At 44.2% G+C, this 15,671-nt stretch overlaps 1 protein-coding gene across 6 annotated transcripts in view; it reads left to right on the top strand.

The window, feature by feature from the left end:
* Positions 1 to 15,671, top strand: part of LOC137341797 (growth factor receptor-bound protein 10-like) — a 222,462-nt gene that overhangs the window by 28,454 nt on the left and 178,337 nt on the right. The window contains exon 1 of one of the 6 annotated variants that reach the window (XM_068005315.1): positions 6,029 to 6,044. The exons of the other annotated variants lie outside the window; for them this stretch is intronic. The gene's annotated coding sequence lies outside the window, so the exon portion shown is untranslated. Of the gene's footprint in view, positions 1 to 6,028; positions 6,045 to 15,671 lie in introns of those variants that run through there. 6 annotated transcript variants of the gene reach the window in all.

The raw sequence follows: 15,671 nt of genomic DNA, 5'->3' as shown, positions 1-15,671 counted from the left end.
CAGGTTAAACTGTCACTTAGAAAGGCACTGACTAATCGAGGACAGTCAGCACAGATTTGTTAAGGGGAGGTCGTGTCTGACTAACTTGATTGAATTTTTCAAGGAGGATCGATGAGGATAGTGCAACTGATGTCGTCTCCGTGGATTTTAGCAAGGCTTTTGACAAGGTCCCACATGGAGATTGGTCAAAAAAGTAAAGGCCCATGGGATCCAAGGGAAAGTGGCAAATTGGATCCAAAATTGGCTTAGTGGCAGGAAGCTAAGGGTAATGGTCAACTGGTGTTTTTGCGACTGAAAGGCTGTTTCCAGTGGGGTGCCGCAGGGCTCGGTACTAGGTCCTTTGCTTTTTGTGGTATACGTTAACGATTTGGACTTAAATGTAGAATCATAGAATCATAGAAGTTTACAACATGGAAACAGGCCCTTCGGCCCAACATGTCCCTGTCGCCCAGTTTATACCACTAAGCTAGTCCCAATTGCCTGCACTTGGCCCATATCCCTCTATACCCATCTTACCCATGTAACTGTCCAAATGCTTTTTAAAAGACAAAATTGTACCCGCCTCTACTACTGCCTCTGGCAGCTCGTTCCAGATACTCACCACCCTTTGAGTGAAAAAATTGCCCCTCTGGACCCTTTTGTATCTCTCCCTTCTCACCTTAAATCTATGCCCCCTCGTTATAGACTCCCCTACCTTTGGGAAAAGATTTTGACTATCTTCCTTATCTATGCCCCTCATTATTTTATAGACTTCTATAAGATCACCCCTTAACCTCCTACTCTCCAGGGAAAAAAGTCTCAGTCTATCCAACCTCTCCCTATAAGTCAAACCATCAAGTCCCGGTAGCATCCCAGTAAATCTTTTCTGCACTCTTTCTAGTTTAATAATATCCTTTCTATAATAGGGTGACCAGAACTGTACACAGTATTCCAAGTGTGGCCTTACTAATGTCTTGAACAACTTCAACAAGACATCCCAACTCCTGTATTCAATGTTCTGACCAATGAAACCAAGCATGCTGAATGCCTTCTTCACCACCCTATCCACCTGTGACTCCACTTTCAAGGAGCTATGAACCTGTACTCCTAGATCTCTTTGTTCTATAACTCTCCCCAACGCCCTACCATTAACGGAGTAGGTCCTGGCCCGATTCGATCTACCAAAATGCATCACCTCACATTTATCTAAATTAAACTCCATCTGCCATTCATCGGCCCACTGGCCCAATTTATCAAGATCCCGTTGCAATCCTAGATAACCTTCTCACTGTCCACAATGCCACCAATCTTGGTATCATCTGCAAACTTACTAACTATGCCTCTGAGGGGGCGTGATTAAAAAATTTGCGGATGACACAAAGATCGGCCGTGTGGTTGATAAGAGAGGAGGAAAGCTGCAGACTGCAGGAAGATATCAATGGACTGGTCAGATGGGCAGAAAAGTGGCAAATGGAGTTCAGTCCAGAGAAGTGCGAGGTAATGCATTTGGCGAGAGCAAACAAGGCAAGGGAATGCACAATAAATGGGAGGATACTGAGAGGTGTCGAGGAAGTGAGGGAGCTTGGAGTGCATGTCCACAGATCCCTGAAGGTCGCAGGACAGGTAGATATGGTGGTTAAGAAGGCATATGGAATGCTTTCCTGTATTAGCTGAGGCATAGAATATAAAAGCAGGGATGTCATGCTGGACTGTATAAAACACTAGGCCACAGCTTGAGTACTGCGCACAGTTCTGCTCATCACATTACAGGACTGATGTAATTGCACTAGAGAGGGTGCAGAGCAGATTTACGAGGATGTTGCCAGGACTGGAGAATTTTAGCCATAGTGACAGATTGGATAGGCTGGAGTTATTTTCCTTGGAACAAAGGAGGCTGAGGTGTACAAAATTATGAGAGGCCTAGATAGAGTGGATAGGCAGGACTTATTTCCCTTAGAGGAGGAGTCAATAAGCAGGGGACATAGATTTAAAGTGATTGGTAGAAGGATTAGAGCGGAAGTGAGGGATAACTTTTTCACCCAGAGGGTGGTGGGGGTCTGGAACTCACTGCCTGAGAGTGTGGCAGAGGCAGAAACCCTCAACTCATTTTTTAAAAATTCCTGGATATGCACCTGAAGAGCCGTGACCTGCAGGGCTACTGACCAAATGCGGGAAAGTGGGATTCGGCTGGGTGGTTTGTTTCTCAGCCGGCGCGGACACTATGGGCCAAATGGCCGCCTTCTGTGCGGTATATTTTCTATGATTCTATGAAGAAACTGTAGCTAAAGCTAACAAGGTATTGAGTTGTATTAATAGAACCATTCAGTATCAATCAAAGGACATCATTTTGACACTACAGGTCGCTGGTCAGACTGCATCCGGAGTACTGTGCCCAGTTTTGGTCCCCCTACATGGTGGGTGATATAGCAGCTTTGGAAAGGTCCAGAGGAGATCTGCAAGAACGATTCCTAGCTTAAAGAATTTCAGCTGCACAGATAGGCTCAAGGACCTATAGAACCATAGAAAACATACAGCACAGAAGGGGGCCATTCAGCCCATCGTGTCCACGCCAGCTCGAAGAACAACCAGGTGCCCATTCTAATCTCACCTTCCAGCACCCGGTCCGTAGCCCTGTAGCTTACAGCACTTTAGGTGTAGGTCCAGGTACTTTTAAAAAGAGTTGAGGGTCCTGCCTCTACCACCAATTTGTTACTGAGCCAATTTTGGATCCAATTCGCCACATTTTCCTGTATCCCATGGGCGTTTACCTTTCTGCCATGTGGGACCTTGTCAAATGCCTTACTAAAATCCATGTAGACAACATCGACTGCACTACCCTCATCAATCCTCTTTGTCACATCCTCAAAGAATTTAATCAGATTTGTAAGGCATGACCTCCCCTGAACAAATCCATGCTGACTATCCCTGATTAAACCAAGCCTTTCCAAGTGACAGTTAATCCTATCTCTCAGTATTGATTCTAATAGTTTGCCCACCACCGAGGTAAGACTGACCAGCCTATAATTGTTCGGCCTTTCCCTCGTACCCTTTTTAAACAATGGTACTATGTTTGCAGTCCTCCGGTACCTCCCCTGTATCTGGTGAGGATTGGAAAATGATCCTCAGCGCATCTGCTATTTCCTCCCTGGCTTCCTTCAATACCCGAGGAAACAATCCATCCAGCCCTGGTGACTTATCAACTTTCATGGATTCCAGTCCCTGTAGTACTTCCTCTCTCGTTATAAGAACATAAGAAATAGGAGCAGGAGTAGGCCAATCGGCCCCTCGAGCCTGCTCCGCCATTCAATAAGATCATGGCTGATCTGATCCTAATCTCAAATCTAAATTCATGTCCAATTTTCTGCCTGCTCCCCATAACTCCCAATTCCCTTTACTTCCAGGAAACTGTCTATTTCTGTTTTAAATTTATTTAATAATGTAGCTTCCACAGCTTCCTGGGGCAGCAAATTCCACAGACCCACTACCCTCTAAGTGAAGAAGTTTCTCCTCATCTCAGTTTTGAAAGAGCAGCCCCTTATTCTAAGATTATGCCCCTGAGTTCTAGTTTCACCCATCCTTGGGAACATCCTTACCGCATCCACCTGATCAAGCCCCTTCACAATCTTATGTTTCAATAAGATCGCCTCTCATTCTTCTGAACTCCAATGAGTAGAGTCCCAATCTACTCAACCTCTCCTCATATGTCCGACCCCTCATCCCTGGGATTAACCGAGTGAACCTTCTTTGTACTGCTTCGAGAGCAAGTATGTCTTTTCTTAAGTATGGAGACCAAAACTGTATGCAGTATTCCAGGTGTGGTCTCACCAATACCTTATACAACTGCAGCAATAACTCCCTGTTTTTATATTCTATCCCCTGAGCAATAAAAGCCAACATTCCATTAGCCTTCTTGATCACCTGCATATACTAACTTTTTGATCTTCTTGCACTAGGACCCCCAGATCCCTTTGTACTGCAGTACTTTCCAGTTTCTCGCCATTAAGATAATAACTTGCTCTCTGATTTTTCCTGCCAAAGTGCATAGCCTCACATTTTCCAATATTGTATTGCATCTGCCAAATCTCCGCCCACTCACCCAGCCTGTCTATATCCCCCTGTAGGTTTTTATGTCCTCCTCACTCTCCACTTTCCCTCCCATCTTTGTATCATCTGCAAACTTCGATACGTTACACTCTGTCCCCTCCTCCAAATCGTTAATATAGATTGTAAAGAGTTGGGGACCCAGCACCGACCCCTGCGGAACACCACTGGCTACAGGTTGCCAGTCCGAGAATGAACCATTTATCCCAACTCTCTGCTTCCTGTTAGATAACCAATCCTCCACCCATGCCAGAATATTACCCCCAATCCAGTGATTCTTTATCTTGAGCAATAATCTATCTTCCCTTTCTTAATCAATCCTTTAGTTACTTTTTGCTGTCTTTTGAAGACTTCCCAATCTTCTATCCTCCCACTAAGTTTGGCTACCTTATATATCCTTGTTTTTAGTCGGATACTATCCTTAATTTCCTTACTTAGCCATGGATGGCTGTCATTTCTTTTACACCCTTTTTTCCTCAGTGGAATATATATTTTTTGAAAGTTGTAAAATAACTCCTTAAATGAACACCACTGCTCATGTACCATCTTACCCTTTAATCTATTTTCCCAGTCCACTTTAATCAATTCCGCTCTCATACCATCATAGTCTCCTTTATTCAAGCTCAGTACGCTTGTTTGAGAACCAACCTTCTCACCCTCTAATTGGATATGGAATGTAACCATTTTATGGTCACTCATTCCAAGGGGATCCTTAACTAGGACATTATTAATTAATCCTGGCTCATTACACAGGACCAGTTCCAAGGTTGCTTGCCCCCTTGTAGGTTCAGTTACATACTGCTCAAGAAATCCATCCCTAATGCACTCAATAAACTCTTCCTCAAGGCTACCCTGCCCAATTTGATTTGTCCAGTTAATATGATAGTTAAAATCCCCCATAATTATAGCTGTTCCCTTATTACATGCCCTGACTATTTCCTGATTAATACTTCTTCCAGCAGAGTTGCAACTATTAGGAGGCCTATATACTACGCCCACTAGTGTTTTTTTCCCCTTATTATTCCTTATCTCTACCCTTATGTTTACCTTTTCCAATATTTTACACCTCTCCTCTTTAACTACGATGTCCGGATCATCTCTTTCCTTTGTGAACACGGAGACAAAATATTAATTTAAAACCCTACCCACATCCTCTGCTTCTACACACAAGTTAGCCTTATCATCCCTGATAGGTCCCACCTTTTCTTTAGCTATCCTCTTGTTCTTAATGTACTGATAAAACATCTTTGGGTTTTCTTTAATCTTACTAGCTAATATTTTTTTCATGCCCTCTCTTTGCTTTCCTTGTTTCCTTTTTTCTGTCATCCCTGTACTTTCTATATCCTCTCTGCTTTCTGCAGTATTTAGTTTTGTGTGACAGTCATAAGCTTTCCTTATCTGCTTTATCTTGCCCCGTATACTTCTAGAATATTGTAAACGATTTTACAACACCAAGTTATAGTCCAGCAATTTTATTTTAAATTCACAAGCTTTCGGAGACTTCCTCCTTCGTCAGGTGAACGATGTGAAAAGGAGGAAGCCTCCGAAAGCTTGTGAATTTAAAATAAAATTGCTGGACTATAACTTGGTGTTGTAAAATCGTTTACAATTGTCAACCCCAGTCCATCACCGGCATCTCCACATCATGACTTCTAGAATAGACCTTGGTCTATTTACTTTAGAGAGTGTAGACTTAGATAGAGGTCTATAAAATAATTAAAGGGCTGGATAGTGTCCCTATTGATAGTTTATTCCAGTTTAACAGGTTAAGGAGGACCAGAGGACACGAGTTTAAACTATGGAAGAGTAGGATTAGACTGGATGTTACGTGGTTCATCTTTTCCCAGAGAATTGTGAGCCTCTGGAATGCATTACTGGCTGGTGTGGTGGCTGTTGACTCTCTGCATGCCTTCGTGGGTACTGGACTAGTTCCTGACTGGGGCAGAGATTGAATCATGTAGAAGGTAAGTGTCTTCATCGATAACACTTCGTCCATGTGACTTCCTGGACTGGTTTCGATCACCTGAGGGGGTCGGAAAGGAATTTTGAGTATTTTTTCCTTTATTGGCCCTGGGTTTTTTCCTGTTTCTTACATGACTGTGGGAGTGGATGAGGGGTGGGGGACAGTTGGGGGACTGAAGTGTTTAACCATCATGTGTTGGGCAGGCTTGATGTACCAGCTGTTCTTTTCTTGCGTGTCAATTTCTTATGTTCATATAACGATAATTTCTTTTTCCTGATTTTACTTGAGAATCTTTACTGTCCTTTTCATGGCTCTAATATCCTTCCTGTAATAAGGTTCTCTGGAACTGCATGCAGCACCCCAACTATGACCTAAATGTCTTGTACAAATTCAACATCACTTCCTTGTTTTTATGCACAGTAGCCCTGTATGTAAAACTCAATCCTATTTGCCTTTTTGCGGCCATTTCTAAATGCACTCCCATTTTTCAAGACCAATATATTTCCAACAGTGTATCACTCTTGAATCTTGCTGATCAGGGCCTACTTTCCACCATTCTTCCCAAAATGTACTACTTCACATTTCTTGGCATTGAGTTGCATGTACCATCCATCTGCCCATTCCACTAACCTTTGCATCTTCCTGAAATCTTTTGCATTCTTCTATGGTTAGCAGTGCTTCCTAATTTAATGTCAGCAGCAAACTTTAATATCCTTCCTCTTGTGCTCCTATCCAAGTTCGTTATATAGGTGGAAAATGAGATGCCAGCACAGATGCCGCACACTAAAACCCACACCCTGTCAATTCAAAACGTTTAAATTTTTTAATTCATTATCAGGTTGTGGGAATCATTTAACCTTACTCTTTGCTTTCTGTCCCGTAGCCCATCCCTCTCTTCATGCGACTACATTCCCTTTAATATTGTATGTTATTTTTAACACGTTTCTTGTTTGTCATTGTCATGTTCTGGGATTTCTGACTGCTGCCACGGAGAACCTTGGTGTAGTATGTTTTAAATGCTACTGTTGAGTTAAGCTGAGTTCTCGAGGGGTTAAGTTCACAAGACAGCAGCTCTGGAAATTGTTGATTCGGATTCAGATGGGGTGTCTGAACCAGTGTGCTTCAGACAGTGAAAGTTAGTTTGAACATTTCAGTAATCACCCAGACATGTTCTGGTTGAGATGGCTTGATTCATTTGAACGAAGCGGGGTTGTTGCCAGGGGTAGTCTGGTGAGGTTCAGCTTCAGGTACGCATGGGCATTGAATGCACCCTTGCCAGCATTGTTCACATCCTATGAACAATTTTAAAAATACATTTTTTTTAAATGTGCCCTTTTTAGCTCATTATTGGCACTTGGAGTGGAGGCATACTAATCTCTGCACAAGGAAAAGGAACTGGGAATGATTGCTGGAGGAAAAGGACATGATTGGGAATGATTGTTGGAATAAGAAAAATATAGGACGAGGGAGAGCAGCCATGACATGGAGAGAAAGGTGGCAGTGAAATTCGATGTCCAAATGAATCACCAATTTATACTGTGTATACTTCACTAAATTTGACAAAAATGTGAGTTGGAGAGGGGAAGAGAAAGGGACAATCAGAGAAAGGTGCTTGTATTGATCTCATAAAAACCAGGATTCAGATATTGTCCCATTTAGACCCCAGTAAGATTGTTGAATGTGGTACATCAGCTTTGTCTACATACAATTGGGACCCCCTTCCTTTTGTGTTATGTTGTGTCCCTGGAACACAAACAATGAACAGAATAGGAAATTGAGCCAGATTGTTTGATCTCAAACATTTGATTTTTCCAGGGAGTACCTGCCTCCAACCTCTTAGAGTAAGAGCCCATTCTTTCCATGGTGGACAACGAGGTGCAGTGCAAGGGGTCTGTGATGGATCAGAGCTCCATTTAATTTTAAATCATGAGGCTCCGACTGATTTTCTTTTCCACTGGCAATTTGGACCAGATGGGAGAAAATTGGATGGAGTCGTTCTGCCGGCATCCCGCCACCCACTGCCACTTCTGGGATTTCCCAACAGAAGTTACAGCGGGTGTCTCGTACACTCGTCCAAAAATGACTTGCAAGTCATAATTCCTGTCATCTGTGCGTTAGGAATGCTGGGCAGTAACGTGCCATATATTCCTGGTGCACCACAGGAGTGGGGGAGTTCAAATATTGAAGTCGCCATGGGAGAATAATCGAACACAGGCTGGACTCTCTGGTCTCTGCAATTTTCAAATCTTGGAACGAAAGTTGAGGCTTCTCTTCAGCTGTCCTTCTCCTTAAGAGGTGTGCTCCTGACCTGAGGTGGGAATCCTGTCATGTGCTGCTGAAAATATTTAAATTATCCTGACCCTGGGAAAACAGCCGGGGCAGGTCATTAGGTTGAGTTGATGTCCTGCCCTGCTGAGCTTCCATTTGGGAGGAAATTCAGCCTCTTCGTTTTAGTATTTTTATTTATGGGATCTTGTAGCTGCCGTCACTGTAGCCATTTGAATTTGGTTACTGCTTTTTGGAAGTAGTGAGTCTGTATGTGCAATACATATATACCCTCCTTTGCATGTAGTAGCTGCTTCAAAGAATGTTTTTTTTTCACCCCTGTTTGTGGTTTGTTCATGAACTGTCCTTCAGGTCTACATTGGTTGGCCAAACACTGCAAGTAAGAGCTGGAGCATTTCACTGTTACAAAAGTAGGGATGGGGAGGGGGTGAACAGACGCAGCCTTGTATACTAGAAACTCAGTTCTTCTTTGGCCTGAAGGTGGGTTAATAGCCTGAGGCTGATTGCCAAACAGATTTGTGACCTAATTTGATTGACAGCTGTATTAAATTGTGAAAGCGTGTCTTTTAAGTTTCCTTTGTCTCAGTTTAGATTCAAAGCCTAGAACGCAGTATAACTATTATCCTGTACCAGGTTTCTTCAGTGACTATCTACTTTGTAAGCCGCCTGCACTTTGGGGCTAGTGCAACAGTGCATGAATGTCAAATGTCGCATCTGAATTTCACCTGTCGAATGCTGATCAAAGTAAGAGTGTTACTTCAAGACCAGAGATCTTTGATATGTTTTCTTTTTTTGTAACATTTCTGGTAATTGAATGTGATTAATCTGCTATATGATTTTTGCTTCTGTCTAATTTTACTTAATGGTTCATAATTGTAGCCGAAGATTTATCGTCTATTGGTGGTGTTTGTCCCTCAGTTGGAAACATCCGGTGTTCCTGATTCCTGTGAACATAGAATCATAGGTTACAGCACGGAAGGAGGACATTTGGCCCCTTGAGCCTGCTCTGCAATTTAAGATCATGGCTGATCTGATTGCGACCTCAACCCTACTTTCCCGTCTACCTACTATAACCTTTGACTCCCTTGTTAATCAGGAATCTATCTAACTCGGCCTTAAAAATATTCAATGACCCTGCCTCCACCGCTCTCTGTAGTACTTATCCTTTTGAAGGCCATGATTGAATCTGTCTCCACCACCCCCTTGGGCAGTGCATTCCAGATCCTAACTTCTCGCTGTGTTTTTAAAAAAAAAAAAAGTTTTTCCTCGTGTCACCTTTGGTTCTTTTGCCGATCACCTTAAATCTATGTCCTCTGGTACAACACCAGGTTATAGTCCAACAGCTTTATTTGAAATCACAAGCTTTCGGAGCTTTGCTCCGTTATCAGGTGAGTGAAGGGTTCCATAAAGGCACCGCGTATATAGTCAGAACAATGCCTGGTGATTGCAGATAATTTTTCCAACTGCCCGTTATCACACCTCGGCAGAGAGATAATCATAGCAATCAAAGGAGTGGATGGTGTTCAGACAGGTTAGTCAGGGACACGTTACATCCAAGAATACTGAATACACAAGGGGTCAGATAACAAAGACAGAAAGAGAGAGAGAGAGAGAGAGAGAGAGACCCGAAAGGCAAAGAGAGAGAGAATGACCAGTTGTATTAAAAACAGATAACTTTTTTCACTGGTGGGGTTACATGTAGCGTGACATGAACCCAAGATCCCGGTTGAGGCCGTCGTTATGGGTGCGGAACTTGGCTATCAATTTCTGCGCGACAATTTTGCGTTGTCGTGTGTCTCGAAGGCCGCCTCCCAGTCGGGGAACACTTCAGCAGTCAAGGACATTCGGCCTCCGATCTTCAGGTAAGCGTTCTCCAAGGCGGCCTTCGAGACACACGACAACGCAAAATCGTTGAGCAGAAATTGATCCTCTGTCCGTTGAATTCCTGACAACCAACCTATTTTCCTAGTCCTTATCCTAGCTGTTAGTTTAAATGGTTCCCTCTCCTCAGACATCGCTGCTATTCCCTTCGAAACCATGATTATCACCCTTTTTTTTAAAAAAAAGCTTTGATTCTTCTGTTCTCTCAAACTACCACCCCAACTTCAACCTCCCTTTTCTCTCCAAGGTCCTCCCAATGTGTAGCTCCCTCCCAGCTTCTCGCCCATCTCTTGTGAAACTCTTCTGAATCCCTCCGGTCCATCTCCCATCCTTTTCGTAGCACTAAATATGGCCCTAATGACAAACTCATGAACACGATCCTCTGTGGTGGTGATCTTGGTGCATTATCCCACCTTGACCTCTCCATAGCGTTTGACATGGATGACTCTTTTGGCTTCGACTCTTGTCACCCAGATTTCGTACTGTCCTCGCATGGTTTCAGCCCCACCTATTCAAATGTAGCCTGTGCATCTCCAGCTTTTCTCTCTCCTCTGGAGCCGTGCAGGAATGTATCCTTGGCCCCTTTTCCTTATTTACATGCTGCCCTTCAGTGACATTCACAGGCACAGGGTCTGCTTTCCTATCTATGCTGGTGACAGGGAGGGAGCTGGCTGTCAATCTCCCACCTCCCCATCTTAAAATTCTTCTGTACTTTGAAATTCTCATAAATCTCTCCACCTCCATATCCTTTTTAAAAATTTCAAAACCAATCTCATTGAACAAGTTTTCATTCTTGTCTCCCTTTTCTGGCTTGACATTTGCCTATCAGAAGTGCCTAGGGGTGCTGTTTGTTTCTGTAGTTAATTTTCTCTCCACCCCATATGCTGCCTCGTGCTGTAAACATTCGAAAATGCCATAGTGAGTGATAATGGGGCCCAAACTGTAGAAGCAGATTGTGTGATGGGCTGGATAAGTCTGTGAATGGGCATTTGTTACATAACAGTGTAGGGTTCAAGTGGGTTGTCAATGTGAAACTTGTTTTTCCCCATAAATTTTGAATGAGTGAGTGTTTTCATAAGTAAAATAGAATCTGCAAAATTATAGAACAGCAGGAAATGCACATTTAAAAATGCTCTACATGAGCATTTTTGAGCATCAATGCTCTGATCATATTTGACATCTAACATATTCAAAACTTTGCACCTATTTCTAATTTCAAATGTACATGCACCAAATGTTTGTTAAAATCAGACATACTTGGTTTTGCAAGTGAACATTGTTGATCTTTGGCAGTGTATGTAGCGCATACTAGATTTCACCACCGAGGTCAACATTGAAATACAGTACTTTAGTACCGAGGTAAAAATAGACTGGCTATTTTAGGCAGCAGCCCAATTAGGGAGAGAGAATATATAGCTCTTTGGTGCACTTATGATTTACTGCAGTCTTTGAGGATTTAAATCTGAAAATACTATAGTACAACAGGCAAGCCATGGAATATTTTCCAGTGGCTTATATTGAATGTAGCATTTCAGATTCCATCCACTGCAATATAATTGGAACACATGGGATCTTTTACGATACAGATTATTCCACCAAACCTCTATGGTGGTCTAGTCCTTCTTAATACCACAACATTGCAAATGAAAGTAAAACTGCATTGTTACCACATAAGCCAGGTTGGTTGTGAGTTTGATTCTCAGTTGGTTAAATTTCTTGATCTCAGCCTGGCAACATTAAGGGTGCTATAATTGACCAGAGTCTCTGTGGTAGGGAGTGAGAAAATCAACCAAAATTTCTCCTATCATTATTCAGTGACTCCTGCTTAAAATATGCATGTGTGGACATGAGAACAGAATTGGACTGAGCTTTGAAGCAGTCCACAGAAGATAGCTGGTCGGCATTAAATTATAAGCTCACAAAGAATGACAACTTGGATGAAATACCGGACGAAGTCTGGCACCTGTGGAATTGTACTTCAGTATTCAGTGCCTTTGTGAGGCGGGGGAAAGTTTGCAACAAAAAATTATATAGTTAAGTTTTGGTGTCACAAATCTGATTTTTATCTTGGAGCTGTTGAATGGGAGATAAATTTATGTCTACAAGCACCAGTAAAATAATTATAAGTGTGAGGAGGATGCAAAGAGGCACCACTACTGACCGAGCTGGCCGAGTCCTGAAGGACATAGCTGCCAGACTGGGCCTGCGGCAGGTGGTGAGCGAACCAACACGAGGGAAAAACTTACTTGACCTCGTCCTCACCAATCTACCTGTCGCAAATGCATCTGTCCATGACAGTATTGGTAGGAGTGACCACTGCACAGTCCTCGTGGAGATGAAGTCCCGTCTTCGCACTGAGGACACCATCCAACGCGTTGTGTGGCACTACCACCGTGCTAAATGGGATAGATTCAGAACAGATCTCGCAGCTCAAAACTGGGCATCAATGAGGCGCTGTGGGCCATCAGCAGCAGCAGAATTGTATTCCAGCACAATCTGTAACCTCATGGCCCGGCATATTCCTCACTCTACCATTACCAACAAGCCAGGGGATCAACCTTGGTTCAATGAGGAGTGTAGAAGACCATGCCAGGAGCAGCACCAGGCGTACCTAAAAATGAGGTGCCAACCTGGTGAAGGTACAACTCAGGACTACATGCATGCTAAACAGCGGAAGCAACATGCTATAGTCAGAGCGAAGCGATTCCACAACCAACGGATCAGATCAAAGCTCTGCAGTCCTGTCACATCCAGTCGTGAATGGTGGTGGACAATTAAACAACTAACGGGAGGAGGAGGCTCTGCAAACATCCCCATCCTCAATGACTGCGGAGTCCAGCACGTGAGTGCAAAGGACAAGGCTGAAGCGTTTGCAACCATCTTCAGCCAGAAGTGCCGAGTGGATGATCTATCTCGGCCTCCTCCCGATATCCCCACCATCACGGAAGCCAGTCTTCAGCCAATTCGATTCACTCCACGTGATATCAAGAAACGGCTGAGTGCACTGGATACAGCAAAGACTATGGGCCCCGACAACATCCCAGCTGTAGTGCTGAAGACTTGTACCCCAGAACTAGCTGCGCCTCTTGCCAAGCTGTTCCAGTATAGCTACAACACTGGCATCTACCCGACAATGTGGAAAATTGCCCAGGTATGTCCTGTCCACAAAAAGCAGGACGAATCCAATCCGGCCAATTACCACCCCATCAGTCTACTCTCAATCATCAGCAAAGTGATGGAAGGTGTCGTCGACAGTGCTATCAAGCGGCACTTACTGACCAATAACCTGCTCACCAATGCTCAGTTTGGGTTCCGCCAGGACCACACTGCTCCAGACCTCATTACAGCCTTGATCCAAACATGGACAAAAGAGGTGAATTCCAGAAGTGAGGTGAGAGCAACTGCCCTTGACATCAAGGCAGCATTTGTCAGAGTGTGGCACCAAGGAGCCCTAGTAAAATTGAAGTCAATGGAAATCAGGGGGAAAACTCGCCATTGGCTGGAGTCATACCTAGCACAAAGGAAAATGGTAGTGGTTGTTGGAGGCCAATCATCTCAGCCCCAGGACATTGCTGCAGGAGTTCCTCAGGGCAGTGTCCTAGGCCCAACCATCTTCAGCTGCTTCATCAATGACCTTCCCTCCATCATAAGGTCAGAAATGGGGATGTTCGCTGATGATTGCACAGTGTTCAGTTCCATTCGCAACCCCTCAAATAATGAAGCAGTCCGAGCCCGCATGCAGCAAGACCTGGACAACATCCAGGCATGGGCTCATAAGTGGCAAGTAACATTCGCACCAGATAAGTGCCAGGCAATGACCATCTCCAACAAGAGAGAGTCTAACCACCTCCCCTTGACATTCAACGGCATTACCATCGCCGAATCCCCCACCATCAACATCCTGGGAGTCACCATTGACCAGAAACTTAACTGGACCAGCCATATAAATACTGTGGCTACAAGAGCAGGTCAGAGGCTGGGTATTCTGCGGCGAGTGACTCACCTCCTGACTCCCCAAAGCCTTTCCACCATCTACAAGGCACAAGTCAGGAGTGTGATGGAATACTCTGCACTTGCTTGGATGAGTGCAGTTCCAACAACACTCAAGAAGCTCGACACCATCCAAGATAAAGCAGCCCGCTTGATTGGCACCCCATCCACCACCCTAAACATTCACTCCCTTCACCACCGGCGCACTGTGGCTGCAGTGTGTACCATCCACAGGATGCACTGCAGCAACTCACCAAGGCTTCTTCGACAGCACCTCCCAAACCCGCGACCTCTACCATCTAGAAGGACAAGAGCAGCAGGCACGTGGGAACAACACCATCTGCACGTTCCCCTACAAGTCACACACCATCCCGACTTGGAAATATATCGCCGTTCCTTCATTGTCGCTGGGTCAAAATCCTGGAACTCCCTTCCTAACAGCACTGTGGGAGAACCATCACCACACGGACTGCAGCAGTTCAAGAAGGCGGCTCACCACCACCTTCTCGAGGGCAATTATGGATGGGCAATAAATGCTGGCCTCGCCAGCGACGCCCACATCCCGTGAACGAAAAAAAAAGTGGGATAGAGGGTGGTAGATGGAGTATAATGTGGTGAAATGTGAAATTATCAACTTTGGTAGGAAGAATAGAAAAGCAGAATATTTTTTGAAATGTTTGTCGTCAGAGGTGTTTGGATATCCTTGCACACGGATCACAGAGTTAACATGCAGGTACAGCAAGTATTATGAAGGCAAATGGTATGTTAGCCTGTATTGCAAAGGGATTGGAGTACAAGAGTAAGGAGGTCTTGCTGCAATTATATAGGTGCTGGTGAGACCACACCTGGAATACTGTGTACAGTTTTGGTTTCCTGACCAAAGGAAGGATATACTTGCCTTAGGGGTGCAACGAAGGTTCACGTTGATTGCGGGGATGAGAGGGCTGTTTGATGAGAGATTGAGTGGAATGGGCCTATATTTTCTAGTTTAGAAGAATGAGAAGTGATGTCATTGAAACGTATGAAATTCTTAGAGGGCTTGTCAGGGTAGATGCTGAGAAGCTGTTTTCCGTGGCTGGAGAGCCTGGAACTAGCGGGTCATGGGCACAAGATAAGGGGTTGGCTATTTCGGACCAAGATGAGGAAAAAATTCTTCACTGAGCCTTGTGGATCTTTGGAATTCTCTACCCCAGAGGGCTGTGGATGCTCAGTCATTGCATATGTTCAAGACTGAGATCAATAGATTTTTGGACACTAAGGGAATCAAGGGATATGAGGATGGAGTGGGAAAGTGGAGTTGAGGTAGAAGATCAGCCATGATTTTATTGAATGGCAGAGCAGGCTGGAGGGACCGTATGGCCTACTTCTGCTCCTATTGATAATGATCTTAACAGGACCTGGACAACATTTGGTTGACAAGTACCTGGTGACGTTTGCACCACAAATGCCAGGCAATGACCATATCTAACTA

Source organism: Heptranchias perlo, chromosome 2, assembly GCF_035084215.1.
Source record: "Heptranchias perlo isolate sHepPer1 chromosome 2, sHepPer1.hap1, whole genome shotgun sequence".
In the NCBI taxonomy this organism is placed as follows: Eukaryota; Metazoa; Chordata; class Chondrichthyes; order Hexanchiformes; family Hexanchidae; genus Heptranchias; species Heptranchias perlo.
This window is presented reverse-complemented; position numbering and strand designations above follow the sequence as displayed.